The 14,412-nt window shown below is 38.3% G+C and overlaps 1 protein-coding gene and 1 non-coding gene across 12 annotated transcripts in view; both read left to right on the top strand.

Annotated features, from left to right (window-relative positions):
- ANKS1B (ankyrin repeat and sterile alpha motif domain containing 1B) overlaps positions 1-14,412 on the top strand; it is an 833,247-nt gene that overhangs the window by 160,074 nt on the left and 658,761 nt on the right. The gene's annotated exons all lie outside the window — the stretch shown is intronic.
- Positions 482-588, top strand: LOC114514226. The gene has a single exon (XR_003685960.1). It is a non-coding gene; the product is annotated as a U6 spliceosomal RNA (small nuclear RNA).

The raw sequence follows: 14,412 nt of genomic DNA, 5'->3' as shown, positions 1-14,412 counted from the left end.
TTGTGTTGTTGTGGCTCGGGGTCACAGCTGGTAGTGAAATTTTTATTTTAAGTTGACCAAGTCCAGGATATAAGGCATTTGTGCCTTATGTCAAATTCTGTACTATTTGATGTCTGTTGAGAAATCTTACACTGAGGGTGTCATATGATTGACTCTCAAAACAGAGAAATTAGTCTATTTATGTGAATTTTTGAAAGTAAAAATTCATTTAAAACATCAGCCCCCCACCTTCTTTCTCTTTTGTCACTTCCACTATCTCTTTTATTTTTTCCAGATGTTTTCATATTTTCCAGTGTCACCATTTTTCTCATTGGGGTTGTTAATGACATACCTTTCAGAATGAACATAATTAAAGCTAGGCAAGTTATCAAGAGGCAGGAAGTGTTTCAAAAACGCATTACTTAAAGACGCGTTGGTGGACATAGTTCTCTCCAAGACAGACTTCACTATGGAGAGCTTCAGGGGAAATGAACACGGCTCCGTGCTTGCCTCGACAGCACAAGGACTGAAATTGGAACAATACGGAGTGAATTAGCGTGGCCCCTGTGCAAGAATGACACACAAATTCATGAAGTATTCCATATTAAAAAAAAAAAAAGAAGAAAAAAAGAAATTAACACTGCTTTATTTTCTAGTGGCTGTCATCGTGGGAAATGCCCACAAAATACATCTATTCAATACCAGTTTAGTGTTTGTGCTATTACTCTTTAATCATTTTTATAGTTGGTGACAAATACTTCAACTGCTGTCCCAGTCTCACAGGAGTAGAAAATTGCAGGAAAAGTTACAAAAAACTTTAAAATTATTCAGCACAAATGTACGGCTAGAGCCACACACAGATCCTTATTTGCATGGGAATAAGATAATTAATCCTGTTTTCCTCTTCATGTCACAAAAGGTTAAAGTCGTATTTTGAATTGTATTCTGAGGGGAAAGATCACTTGTCTTTCCAAAAAAGTGATTTTAGAAATAGACGCATAAAAGTCTATTCATGCCCTGACTGATGTGGCTCAGTGGGTTGGACATCATCCCACAAACCGAAAAGTTGCTGGTTCGATTCCTAGTTGGAGCACATGCCAGGGTTTTGGGCCAGGTCCCCAGTTGGGGGTGTGTGAGAAACAATTGATTGATGATTCTCTCCCTGTCTTTCTCCCTTCCTTCCCCTCTAAGAATAATTAAATAAAGTCTTTAAGTATATATATTCATAATGAAGATGAATATTATACTTAGAAATCACTTTATAAAGAATGAGTGACTATAGTAAGTTATGTAATGTCTAATCACTGGGGTATACACCTGAAACTAATATAATAATGTATCTCAACTGTAATTGAACATAAAAAATGATAAATGAAGTGAAACAGAAAAAAATGAGTGACTAGATTAGTGGTAAATTGCATATATATTATAGTTAATGAAATGTACCCATAGAGCCTAAGAGGTGTCCTGTTACTGCAGGCTTCCAGTAACAAGACCTTTTGTAGGGAGACTTTGATAATCATCACTGATTATAATTAAGTACCTGCTTAGAAGAGGTTGTTTAAATCAGATACTATCTGAACAATTAAGGCAGTTTCCACCAGCAAGGCTATAAATGGAGGGAAGCACTTACAGGAAGCAGATACCATATCAGGAGGTCAAAGATTTGTTATTAAGCCTTGGCTAGTTTAGACAAAGGAAGACACTGATAGCTATTGCCTGGAAAAGTTCAAGGATGTGAAGATGTGCTTGAAAATAGCTTCTAATATCTGTAATTGAAAAAAGAAAAGCAGTTCGAGAATAAGAACTTAAACACTGGTGTGCATTTTAATGTATATTTTTCAGTTTTTTTAAACCAATTTAGTAAACAGCAAGATACTTAGATTTTTTAAAATTATGCAGCCTCTATACCACAGACCTTGTCATATTGCTCCCTCCGTCAAATGACAACATCTCGTTTTTAATGCACTCACCTTGTTTTGACATTTTTTTTCTCCTACACCAGCATGCAGATCTAGGGTTTATCTTCTAAATGATCAAATCTATAATGAAACACATATAAATTCTCATCACAACTTGTAGAGCCTTGGGCTTCTGACATTTAAAAACCAATTTTTAGATTTGCTCAAGTATCTGTTTAGAAAATATACACTTGGCTCAATATTTAAAACTTGAACTTGATCAATTACTTTCTTCAACTAGAAAAATATAGGGAAGAAATAGGTTCAAAGTAAATTGATGGACTTCAAGAAAATTTTTTTCTACTTGCCATATAATTTCTGGCTTCTCTAATTTTGAGATAAAAACTTCATAAATTCACCATTTGTGTGACTTGATTGCTTCATCAAAAATAAACAGTTTTCTCTGCAAAGATGCCAGTGCATGTGAGACACTTTGGAAATGCAAAGATATGTGAGATACAGCCTCTGGCTCAAAGAACCTTAAATTGTCAGTACAAATAATGACACATATCCAAATAAATATTTGTGGCTGTGTTTGTTAGTTCAAAGACTCTATTTCCAAGTAGCTATAGTCTTTTGGGGATTAGCTGGTTATAATAGAGACTCAGGTAGTTAATGGGTCATTGAGTATTTCTGTAAATATTTATGTAAAAAAAAACCCTTTCAATAGTGGCTGCCTCTGACAAACGGGACATGTTTCATTACGTGCATTTTTTAAAAATCACATTCATATATTACCTTTTAAAAGAAAAATTGTCTTAAGTAAAAAGAAGAAATTGTATCCACGCAGCCTGCATTGTCACTTGAATCAGCGTGGTAGAAAGATTGTGCTGGAGGCATATGATGTATGCGTGGCCTCTTACTTTTCACGGTATCACAGCCTGCTTTCGTGCCACCCATAGCTAGCCGTGCCCAGCCTGCATAGTTACAGCTCCAACTAGACCCTACAGTGTGCTCACAAAGCCTATGCGTACCACTCACATTCTGTAATATTTTCATGATGCCATCTAAGCTTCAAGGAAAATTTAGATCCACTATTTGTTATCTTTAGTTTCTAATTTTCCTTCTTTCTCCCAGTACATGTATCTGTATTGAGAGTGAGGTTTTGGAGTTAATACATCACCTTTGAGACACTCTTTTCATCTACTTGGAACAAATTCTTACCCTAGAAAAATAAATCCATGATATTGTGTGTCGGAGGAAAGTACTTGAACTGGGTCTTGAATAATGGCCATAAAAAACTGGAGAATATTAGGGGGAAGATAGTCCACTTGGAGGGAATAAATAAAGGAAAAGAACATGCCATATCTGGATAATGATGAGTGGTTTTCTGGAGCAGGGAATGTAAATGTCGGGATATGTGGGCATTAATCTCTCTAGTTGTTATCTAACTGCACTAATATTTGCTGTTGTTTTATTTTTAAAACTTTTACATTTTTTAAATTGCTGACACTGTTAATGATCTCCCCATTTTCTCCCCCTTTTCCCACCTCCACTGGAAGGCATTGCCTCTGGAAACATTTTGCTCCATTCTTATATCTGATACCAGACTTCCTTCTCTTTCTCCTTTATCAAACTATGTACTTTTTGTTGAATTAGCCTTTAAACTTAGATGGTTTGCCTTGGTGATTTCTCTACTGCTGTGGCATGGATGACTACTTACATATCAGATATCCCAGTTCTACATCGTCAGCCACAGCCTTCTCACTCACACTTCCAAGTTCACCCTGGACCTGCTGACCTGGGTGCTTTCCAGGCATCCAGCATTTCTGAAACGCAGCTCAACCTGTCCTGCTTTTCCTCGTTTCATTCTAATTCAGGCAAGATCTTGTCCAAGCTGGAACTCTGACAGTAATTCTCTAGTTTCTCTTTTCCCACGTGCAGTCACCTTGCTAGGTCTTACTGGGTTTAAAACTGTGTTGTACTTCACGTATTTAGTTTTCTTTGCAAAAAGACTGCTTCTTATTTTTTCCCTGTGATTTCTGTGTGATCATCATCTTTTTCTCACAATTCAGTGTTTTTTGTTCCCAATTGTTATTGCTTGTCTTTGCTTCACAAAACAGTTTTCTCTTCAATCAGGCTGAGAGCACGTTATTTTATGCGTTCAAGTGTTTTTCTTATTTCTTAAATGACCTCGATTCGGGGGGGACAGTATTTATCTCACTCGCACACTGACTCTCTTCTCGTGAATGACAGTCTGCTCTCGTGCTGGCCAGTGAGCGGCTTGTCTGCCCTGCCTTTTAATCTGGTGTTTTATGTGCAAGTCAGGAACAGTGCTGCTGCCGGACCTGGTTCCTGAAATATTTCATAAAGGCTCTGCGTTATAGTGTCTATTGTCACAATAAGAGCCAATCGTTATTGCTAATATTCTTCGTTTTATTGGAGAATATTTATCATAATATTCTTTAGGCACACTTAAGTTGCAGGAGACAGAAAATAAACAAAATAAAAATGTGAAAATAGTACGACAGAAGATGATAAGGGCTATGGAGAAACATAAAGCAGGTGTCAGGGGTCAGGGGGTGGGGTGGGTGGGTGGGTCAGGGTGGGGCGCTGCAGGAGGTGGAATGAGGCATTGAAGCTTCCCCTGCCTGCTCAGGGACAGGTGTCACTGAAAGAGTGACGTTCATCACAGACCTGAAGGAGGTGGAGAAGTGAGCCAGCCAACTCCTGAGGGATGAGTTGGAGGCGAAAGAGTGAAGAGAGCTGATTCAGACTCCTTTGTCCAGAAGTGCGATAGTGAATCAAGGGGAAATAGGAGTTGGTAGTTTGTCGGGGAATCGAGTTGGTGGGGAGGTTGGTTTAAGATAGGGGAGAAAGGAGTGTGTAGGTTTCCCAGCAGAAAGACAAACAGAAACATGTTGAATAGATACAGCAAGGTAGAGGCAGGGAGACAGAGAATCAAGAGTACGGGTGTGGAATTAGTCATCTGAGACACGAGAGTAAGGGGTAATGAGAGGGACGATGGATGTAAGGGTGAGGGGGAAAAAGTTGATAAATTTAGTGCCTTATGAAATATTCTTTCTCTGTGAAATTGGAGGCAGGTTTCCTAAGAGGAAGGAATCATACTGAAGTTAGGGGTTATGCTAGTGATTAAAGTTAGGAATGAGTATTGTGGGGAATGAAAAGGGAGTGGGCATGGATAAATACAACACGGGCAAAGCAGTATGGAGGTTCCCATCGACACTTTGAATGGTAACTGTAGCGGAGTCAAGGCAGAGCATTCTTCTTCCCAGACACCTACAACCGGGATCTGGGGACAGTAAGCAGACGGCCGTTTAGCTGCAGATATGAAGACTGGAGGGTTAGGTGAAAGAAAGAGTGTATGGGCATTGAAAAGCATTATTAACCACTAGTTTAGAATGTTTTTGACTATTAGCTAGAAGGATAGAATTTTTAAACCTGTTTTTAATACCCAATTTCTTCAAAATCAGTGCATTCACTACAGTCTGATAATTAGCTATTTTCTTACATATGGATAATACCACCTTGAGTACAATTTTCTTTTCAAATGACTGATGACACTCACTCTGCTGTTACATTTTGGGCACTGATTAAACGATTCCTCGAGCTTATGGAGCACGGAGAATAGGAGAATGAGTAGTGGAGTTATAATGTCCTAGGTTTAAATCCTTCCTGGCGAGTTACTAGCTCTGAGACTTTGGATAATGAAATCATTTTCTTTTTGTGCTTCAGTGTTTTATCATGTGTTTAAAAAAGACAATCAAAAATATGTCCTCTTACAGATTCATTGTAGTGATGAAATGGGTAGTGCATGTCAAGTTTTTAGCTCAGTGCTCACTGTACATTCTCCACAATGTTAGCTATTGTGTTAGTCAGCTATCGCCACAGAAATGTGTAGCAAACCTCCACCAAACTCATCATCACACCAAGGCAAACTTAATTTTCTCATAAGAGGCTCTGCTTCAGGCTGTGGTTCAGTTCCAAGTTTTGAGGCAAGGTCAGCTTGTTCCCGGTGCCTCATTCTGAGCGCCAATTCAAAGGGGCCTGTGGGATGCCTGAGTTGTATTCATATGTTGATGTATGAATTCAAGAGCATACTCTGCAGGCACCTTTAAATTCTGAAGACATCCTGCTTTATATTCTAGTGTCCAAATGGCCAAACATAAAGACAGTGGTGGTGGGAAGTGTACTCTATTTTGTGGTGGGGGTGGGGGAGTGGGGGAAGTTAAGTGGGAGTAAGTGGGGAAGAGGTAAGTTTTATCTGCTGAATAAAACTCAACTTTGTTAGTTATGACATTTCAATACCTTTTTTTTTAAATTTGCAAGGGGAAAATAACTCTCAGCTGCAATAATGTGATTATTTTTAAACCTAATTTTCACAAATCTTATTTAAGTGAAATGTTGTTTTTATAACTGAAAGAAATTGACTGACAAAAGAAAATTTACTTATCTGCTGACATAATTCCAGAATCTCCAGGATGTTAGCTTATTCAGTGTATGGGGACTGAGTGTCTCAATCTTGCTCATCTTTTTCTACTTAGCTGTTCAACCTTCTGTTTTTCTTTTTTAAAAAATGTATTGAGATATAATTTACATACAATAACATTTACCCACTTAAAGGGTACAGAGAGATGAGTCTGACAGATAAGTATTAATATACCCAGAAATACAATAGCGACAGACTGTTTCTGTCATCTCACCAAAGATCCTTTGTTTCTCTTTGCAATCAGTTTCTACCCAGCATTCCCACCCTACGTAGCCATCAGTTTCTTCCTATTACTACCACTTTGTCTTTTCTAGAATTTCATATAAATAGAATTGAACACTCCTTTATGACTGGATTCTTTCACTTATATATTATTCCCTTTTATTGCCGATTAGTATTCCATTGTATAGATATACCACCATATATTTATACATTTACCTGTTGGTGGACATTTGGCTGCAATGGCTATAATGAATAGTTATGAATAGTAGCATGCAAGTGTTCATGTTTTTATTTCTTTTGTAGGAGTGGCAAACATGTGAGAGTTGGATTGGTATGTCAAATGTTACATATATGTTTCACTTTTAAAGAACTTTCCAAATTGGTTTCCAAAGTGGCTGTGACTTATTAACCTCCTACCAATAATGTATGAATATTCCAGTTGCTCCACATCCTTGCATGAATGGTATCACCATTTGTTTTACTTATAACTATTTTAGTTGGTATACAGGGGTATCTCATTGTGGTTTTGATTTATATTTCTCTGAAGATAAATGATATTAAGCATCATTTCATTTGCTTCCTTGCCATTTGTATATTTTCTTTGAAGTATCTGGTCAAAGTATTTTGCCCATTTCAATTGTTTATGTTCTTAACATTGAGTTGAAGTTGTTCTTTATATATCTTGAAAACAAGTTTCTTATCATATTTATGGTCTGAAAATTATTTTCACAATCTTTGGCTTGCTTTTTTATTTTTCTAACACTGTCTTTTGAAGGACAAGCTTTAATAAATTTTGATGAAATCCATATAAACAATTTTGCGATGTATGATTCATGCTTTCTGTGTTCTAATTGAGAACTTTTTGCTTATCCCAAAGTCACAGTCACAAAGGCTTTTTCCTATGTTTCATTCCAGAGGTTTTACAGTTTTACACTTTGGGATATAATTTATTTAAAATTATTTTGTATATGATTTGAGAAAGGTTGAATTTAATTTTTTCCATCTGCATTGCCCAACATCATATTTTGGAGAAGACTCTCGTTTCCTCACTGAGTTACTTCACCACGTTTGTTAATCATTTGGCCAGAGGCGCTCTGGCAGGACTGCACAGGGAGCTCAGTGGACCTCCCTCCAGCAAAACTGGGGGAAATCATTATAAAAACAAATTGATGTCTCTGGGAATAGTCCTAAGGGTATACAGTAAATGAAGAAACATTTATTCAAGAGCAGTATCTATATTTTGGTGAGAATAGTGAGACTCTATGGTATCTGAACTGAGACCCGCTGTCTCCCCCCCCACCCCATCCCAACTCAGCATGATGGAAACTCGACACTGGTGAAACCAAGAACACAGGGCTCCCTCTCCCTCCAGCTCCCACTCAGAGGGCTATTTTCTGGCAGAGGCAGGAATATCACCCTTTCTCACCCTTCTCCAAATACCTGCTGAGCCTAAGTTCTGTGTGTATAGCCAGAAGCGTGGGTCCCTTCTTCTATTTAAACTCCCTCCACTCATGGGATGAACTTTCTGTCTTGGATGTGGCACTGCTGTGAGTACCAGGGCCCTGATCACTCTTGCCATGGCCTATAAGGTGATGGTTTCCTTCTGCGTGAGGTAACTCAAGAAGATTGAAGGCTACTGTCCACCCAGATCTCTCCCTGCCAGTGCCCCATTCCCCGCCCCCTGCAATGAGTACTCAGCTCCTAAAGTGGAAATGCCACACTGATGTGTGACATTGTCCATATCCCCAGCTCCAGAGCCTAGGCTCAGAGATTTTTCCTGGGAGAGAAGCTGATAACCTGGGTAATAAACAGCTTGGAAGAGCCTGCATGGGGCCAGAGCAAATCTTAACCACTGATTTTGGGAATTACTCTTTTAAGGAGTCTGAATTTAATTACTCCTTCAAGAGCAATTTAGGCATCAGGGCATTTTTGAAAACAGCTGGGTGTGGTACAAAAAAAGAGACAGTCAAAAAGAATTTTGTCAAAATCACAGTCATACCGGAGTGAGTGTGGCCACACACATGCAAAGCTGTGCCTTCTTCAGGAGCAGCGTCTGACACTTAACTCGGTAGGGGTGAGGCAAACGTCACTAAAGTAATCCATCCAGTCAGTAAAGAATCATGCAAATAACAGTTACAAGCCACAGGGGTAGGGGAGTGCCTAGAAGTTTTACTATATATTTCCTAAAATGTCCAGTTCCTAATGAAAAATTGTAATCCATGCAAAGAAGCAGGAGAGCATGACCCATACACTGTAAATCAGGTAGGCAAAATGTAACATCTGTGGAAAAGATTAGATGCCACATTAATAGACAAAGACTTCAAAGTAGCCTTGCAAATAGGTTCAAAGAACCAAAGGAAACTATTAAATAATAAAAGGAAGGTATGATGGCAATTTCACAACAAATAGAGACTATCGATAAGGAGATAGAAATAGTAAACAATCAAATGGAAATCTTGGAATTGAAAAGTAAACAAAAAACAAATAACAGTTTCACTAGAGGGGCTATTCAGTAGATATGAACTATCAGAAGACAGAACTAGCGAATTTGAAGATAGATCAATAGATTATGCAGCCTGAAGAGCAGAGAGAGGAGGAATGAAGAAAAGTGAATGAACCCTCAGAGAAATGTGGGACACCATTAACTGCACCAACCTACATGGGGATGCCAGAAGGAGAGGAGAGAAAAGAGCAGAAAAATATTTGAAAACTTAGGGTCTGAAATTCCCCAAATGTCTTAAAGAATAATAATCTACATATCCCCAAAACTCAAAAATTCCAAGTAGGATAAACATGAAGTTATCCACAGACATATCCTAGTAAAAATGCTGAACACCAAAGGCAAGGAGATCTTGAAAGGAGCAAGAGAAAAATGACTTGTTACTATAACTAATATAACAAAAAGTACAAATGTACGATTTTTCTTCTCTCAACTTCTTTAAAGACGCACAATTATAAAAAATAATAATTATAATAATAATGTCTTTATGGATCTGTACCATTATAGCGAATATATGTGTAATCATACCACAGAAATGGGAGGAAAGAAATAGGAGCATTGGTTTCATAGAGGAGTGACCTTTCTATATCTCACTGGTACTCAATACACATTGAAGTTGATTTCCGTAAGTTAAGATGTATGTGGTAAGCCTTAAAGCAACCAGTAGGAGATATTTTTTCAAATATAGTGAAAACAATCATTAAAGACATTAAAATGCTTCATCAGAAAATATTTGCTTAATGCAAAAAAAAATCCATAGAGGCAGAATAAGGAAGCAAAAACCATGAGTTATATAGAAAAAAAAGTAAAATGTTAAGTGATGAATATACTTGCAATGAACATTTGACGAATATAATTTTATTAATGGTAGCTTCAAAAGGACAAAATACTTAGAAATAGATTGTGAGAATATTTAAATCTACAAATTTAATTACTTTTATAGATACAGAACTATACATTTTGTCTATTTTCTACTTGAGTAGTTATTTGCTCTTGAAATTCTCTGTAGACAATGCCTTAGCTGTACCTGCAGATTCGACATGCTTTTTTATTTTTATTAAGTACACAATCATTTCTAATTTGTGATTTCTTCTCTAACCTATGGGTCATTTAAAAGCATATCGTTTAGCTTCTATGTGTTTTGTGATTTCTCAAATACTTTTTTGTTGGTTTGTGTTGTCAGAGAGTGTACCCTGTAGAATTTCAGTTGTTTTAAATTTTAGGTGTGTTGTATTGAATTACCATCTGGCTCCCTCAGTGAACACTACCTGTGCACTTGAACAGAATGCATATTTTCATTTGCTGGGTAGAGTGCTATGTAAATGGTGTAACATACATATAATTGACGTTCCAGTGGGATGGGGAACAAAAATGGTATTTGAAGAAATAATGGCCCATACTTTCCAGATTTGATGAAAATTATAAATCCATAGATTCAAGAGGCTCAGTAAATCCTAGAAGAGATAGAAAGAAAAATGCCCCAAGGTACAATGTATTCAGTGGACTAAAAACTAGTGATACAGTGAAAAACTTAAATGCAAAAAGAGAAAAATACTCATTAGTTAGAGAAAGGAAACTAAGTGGACTTCTCATTAAAAACTGCGCAAGCCAGAAGTTAATGGGATGTCTTTAAAGTGCTTAAAAAAGAAAAAGCTGTTGATCTATGATTTTATGTTCAGAAAAAATCTTTCAAAGATAAAGACAAAATAAAAACTGTTTCATGATAAAAAGTGAGGGATTTCTTTGTATTTCCTTTCCAAATATGTCCATATCCCAATCCCCAGAGAATTTGCTGCTTTCTATAGCAAAAGATGTGATTAAGGTTCTTGAGATGCGGTGATTATCCTGGATTACCTGGGTAGGCTCAGTGTAATCACGAGGGTCCTCTGAGAAGAAGGCGGGAGGGGTGGTGTGCAAAAGGCCTTGTGATGCCAAGGCCAGGTCTGAGTGATGCGACTCCAGCTGAGAATGTGGTCAGCCTTCTGCGGCTGGAAAAAGCAAGGGATGGATTGTCTCCTGCATCCAGAGGAATGACTACCTTTGGAAACCTCCGTGTTAGCCTTGTAAGATTTATGAATGTCATTATACCTTCAAATTCATTTTGGAGTTTTAACCTTCAGAACAGTCAGATAAATATGCATTGTTTTAAGTTGAGTTTGTGATCATTTCCTCAGAGCAGGAATAAGAAATGAATGTAAATTTTGGTGCCTGGTAGTGAGATGCTGCTCTAAGAAATGCCTGGAACTATGGAAGTGGTTTGGCCAGTGGGTAGAGGCTGGAAGAACTCTGAGGAGCATTGTTGGAGCAGCCTGGTTTTCCTTGAGCACTGTTAGTGGAAATGGGGGTATTAAAGCCTGTGCCAGTGAGGGCTCAGAAGGGAGTGGGAAACGTAGTAGGGAAGCCTACATTGTCTTAGAGAATACTTAAGTAATTATAAACAAACTCTGATGGTATAAATATAGGTGTTAAAGGAACGCTTATGAGGGCTCAGGAGGCAGTGAGGGGCTCTTTGTTACCTACTGGCAGAAAGCATCGTAGATTTCGTCCTGGGATTACCTGGAAAACAGGATTTGTAAGCCATGAATTTAGATATTTAGCTGAAATTTCCAAGCCAAGTGTTGAAGGTATAGCCTGGTATCATCTTGCTGCTTAAAGTAAACTGTGAGAGTAAAGAGAGATATCGAGGGAAGAACTGTGAAACAAAAAGGAACCAGGACTTGATGGTTTGGGAAATTCTCTGTCTATCCAGCTTTCAAAAGAGGCTAAAATGAGAAGACTTAATGTCAGGAAAGTATGCTCTGGAGAGAAAGCCAAGAGTGTGGCTAAGCAGTCTTCTGCCAGTGCCTGGGAAGGCCTTTGGATAAAGGTCAGAGCTTTAATCACAAAGAGGGGTGCTGGGAGAGATTAACCGTAAGACTAATGGATCTCTGCACACATCTCAGCAAAAACCAGGAGTAAAGCTGGGATGATCCCGCAAGTATCTGTGGAAGAGCCTCTTGTCTAATGGAGTGAATCCTGGTCGCAAACTCTGAAGACCCACAGGATTGTTGAGAATGGCAGTATTAGCAGAAATACTGCCAGTGTGGACTGAAAGGGGCAGAGGGGGAATGAAATGAAAAAAGGCTGTTGGACTTCCAAAATCCAACAGGCAGGAAATGGGCTAATGACACTACTCAAATGAAAACCCAAGCTGTCCTTCGTGAACAGAGATGACTCTGAGGTCAGAGCCACGGCCCAGAAGGTCCAGCCTTCAGCCGCAGATTACTCTTACGTCTTGAAACCCACAATGGCTTGGAACGAGTGACTCCCTTTCTTTCCTTCTATTTTCTCCCTGTCTGAATAGAAATGTCCGTACCGATTATTCTACACCTGTACTGCCAGTGTGTTTGGGGAACAGAAAACTTCTAGTTTCACAGAGCACAGAGGGAGAGGTAGTTTGTCCCAGGGTGGGTTATATCCAGAGCCACACTCACAGATAATGTAAGGGATGAGATTTGTGTCTTTTGATCTGATAAAATTTAAATAAGATTTTGGACTTGCTGCTGTAATTGGTTGAGGCTTTTGGGGTCCTCACCTTCTCATCACCTTCTTTGACTAGGACCCTTCTTCCTCCCTTTTATAAAGACCCAATTACATTGTACCTACCCAAATAATCTGAAATAATCTCAAGATCCTAATCTTAACCTGAAAAGGTTCTTTTGCCACATAAGGTAAAACATGTACAGGGTAGGTGATTCAGATATGGACATTTTCAGAGGGCTGTTGTTATTCAGCCTGTCCCAAGCCCCAAAGTGGAAGCAACCCAAGTATTATTCACCAACAGATGAATGGATAAATTACTGTGATACTCTTATCAGCAATGAAAAAGAATGAGCTATTGATACATACAACATGGGTGAACCTCAAAATAATTCGTTATTTTCAAAATTAGAAGTCAGGCAAAGTGGAGTACTTACTATATAATGTCATTTATATAAAATTCTAGAAAACAGAAAGTAAACCAGACTGATGGCACATCAGTGCTTGTGGACTCAGAGGTGAAGAGGAGTTGGGAGGGAGAGAGGACGAGATTACGAGGAGGCACAGGAAATTTGGGGGGTGGTAAGTTGATTGCAGTGGTGGTTTGCATACAATGTCAAAATTTCCCAGATTGAACACTTCACACATGTGCTGCTTCTGGGTGTCAGTTATGCCTCAGTAAAACTGTTCATAACAGAGAAACACAATGTGTATATGTACCGACTAGCTTTGGTTAGAGAATTCGGCATTGTTTTGTCTCTAGTTAGATAATATGCATAAATATACATGGTATGTCTGAATTTCATACACCTCGTGAGTATCATTTGGCAGATACCATTTATTCATCATATTCTCTAACTTGGTCTTTCAAACAAGAGCTTTTTCTTTAAAAAGTCTTTATTAAATGTAGATACTATTGACTTTTCCATTTTATCTGTACCTCCAAATCCTGCATTTTATTTTTTGGGGGATTTTAATTAATTTATTTACTTATGTTTTTATTTTATTTGTATTATTGACACTATTACAGATGTCCTCCATTCCCCCTCACCCCCTCTTTGCCCACTTCCACCCAACTCTCACCCCCCTTCCCTCTGGCCATCACCACACTGTTGTCTGTGTCTATGGGTTATGCATATATGCTCTTTGGCTGATCTCTTCACTTTCTTTCCGTCAGTTCCCCTGCCTCCATCCCCTCTGACAGCTGTCAGCCTGTTCCGTGGATCCATGCCTCTGGTTTTACAAATCGGGTATTTTACATTGAGGAGATCAATGAATACTTTTCAAGTAAAGATAAGAACATTATCACAGTGCTTTCCAGTTTAAAAGATTATTTCATTATAAAGATGTTAGCTTGTTTCTTGGCTTTATTATAGATACAACTCCATGAAGACCTGAGAAAGAAGGGTAAGGAAGTTGTAGACTCTGTTGGACCGGTGGGAGTTTGTTGATTTCTGGAATTTTCAGCCTGGGTGGTTTGGGCAGTGGTGATACCATTCAAACAGGAGTTAGGAGATTATGAAAATGATGATTAACATAAAGCAATCTGAATTACAGTTGAAGGACATAGGAGGAAGATGGAGATTAATCAGTAAAGCTCCAATAAAAGGGCACTTGTTGATTGTGATGTATCTCGGAGGCATAGAGGTATGAGTGACATTTATCTCAGGTTGCTTTTTGTCTGTATGAGTCTAAGGCACACATGCAAATAACATGACATGCAAACAGGGACTCTGGGAAGCTATTCAACTTGCTTTGGGTTTTCAGCTCTTATGGGATGT

The sequence above is a fragment of the Phyllostomus discolor genome, chromosome 2 (genome assembly GCF_004126475.2).
Source record: "Phyllostomus discolor isolate MPI-MPIP mPhyDis1 chromosome 2, mPhyDis1.pri.v3, whole genome shotgun sequence".
In the NCBI taxonomy this organism is placed as follows: Eukaryota; Metazoa; Chordata; class Mammalia; order Chiroptera; family Phyllostomidae; genus Phyllostomus; species Phyllostomus discolor.
This window is presented reverse-complemented; position numbering and strand designations above follow the sequence as displayed.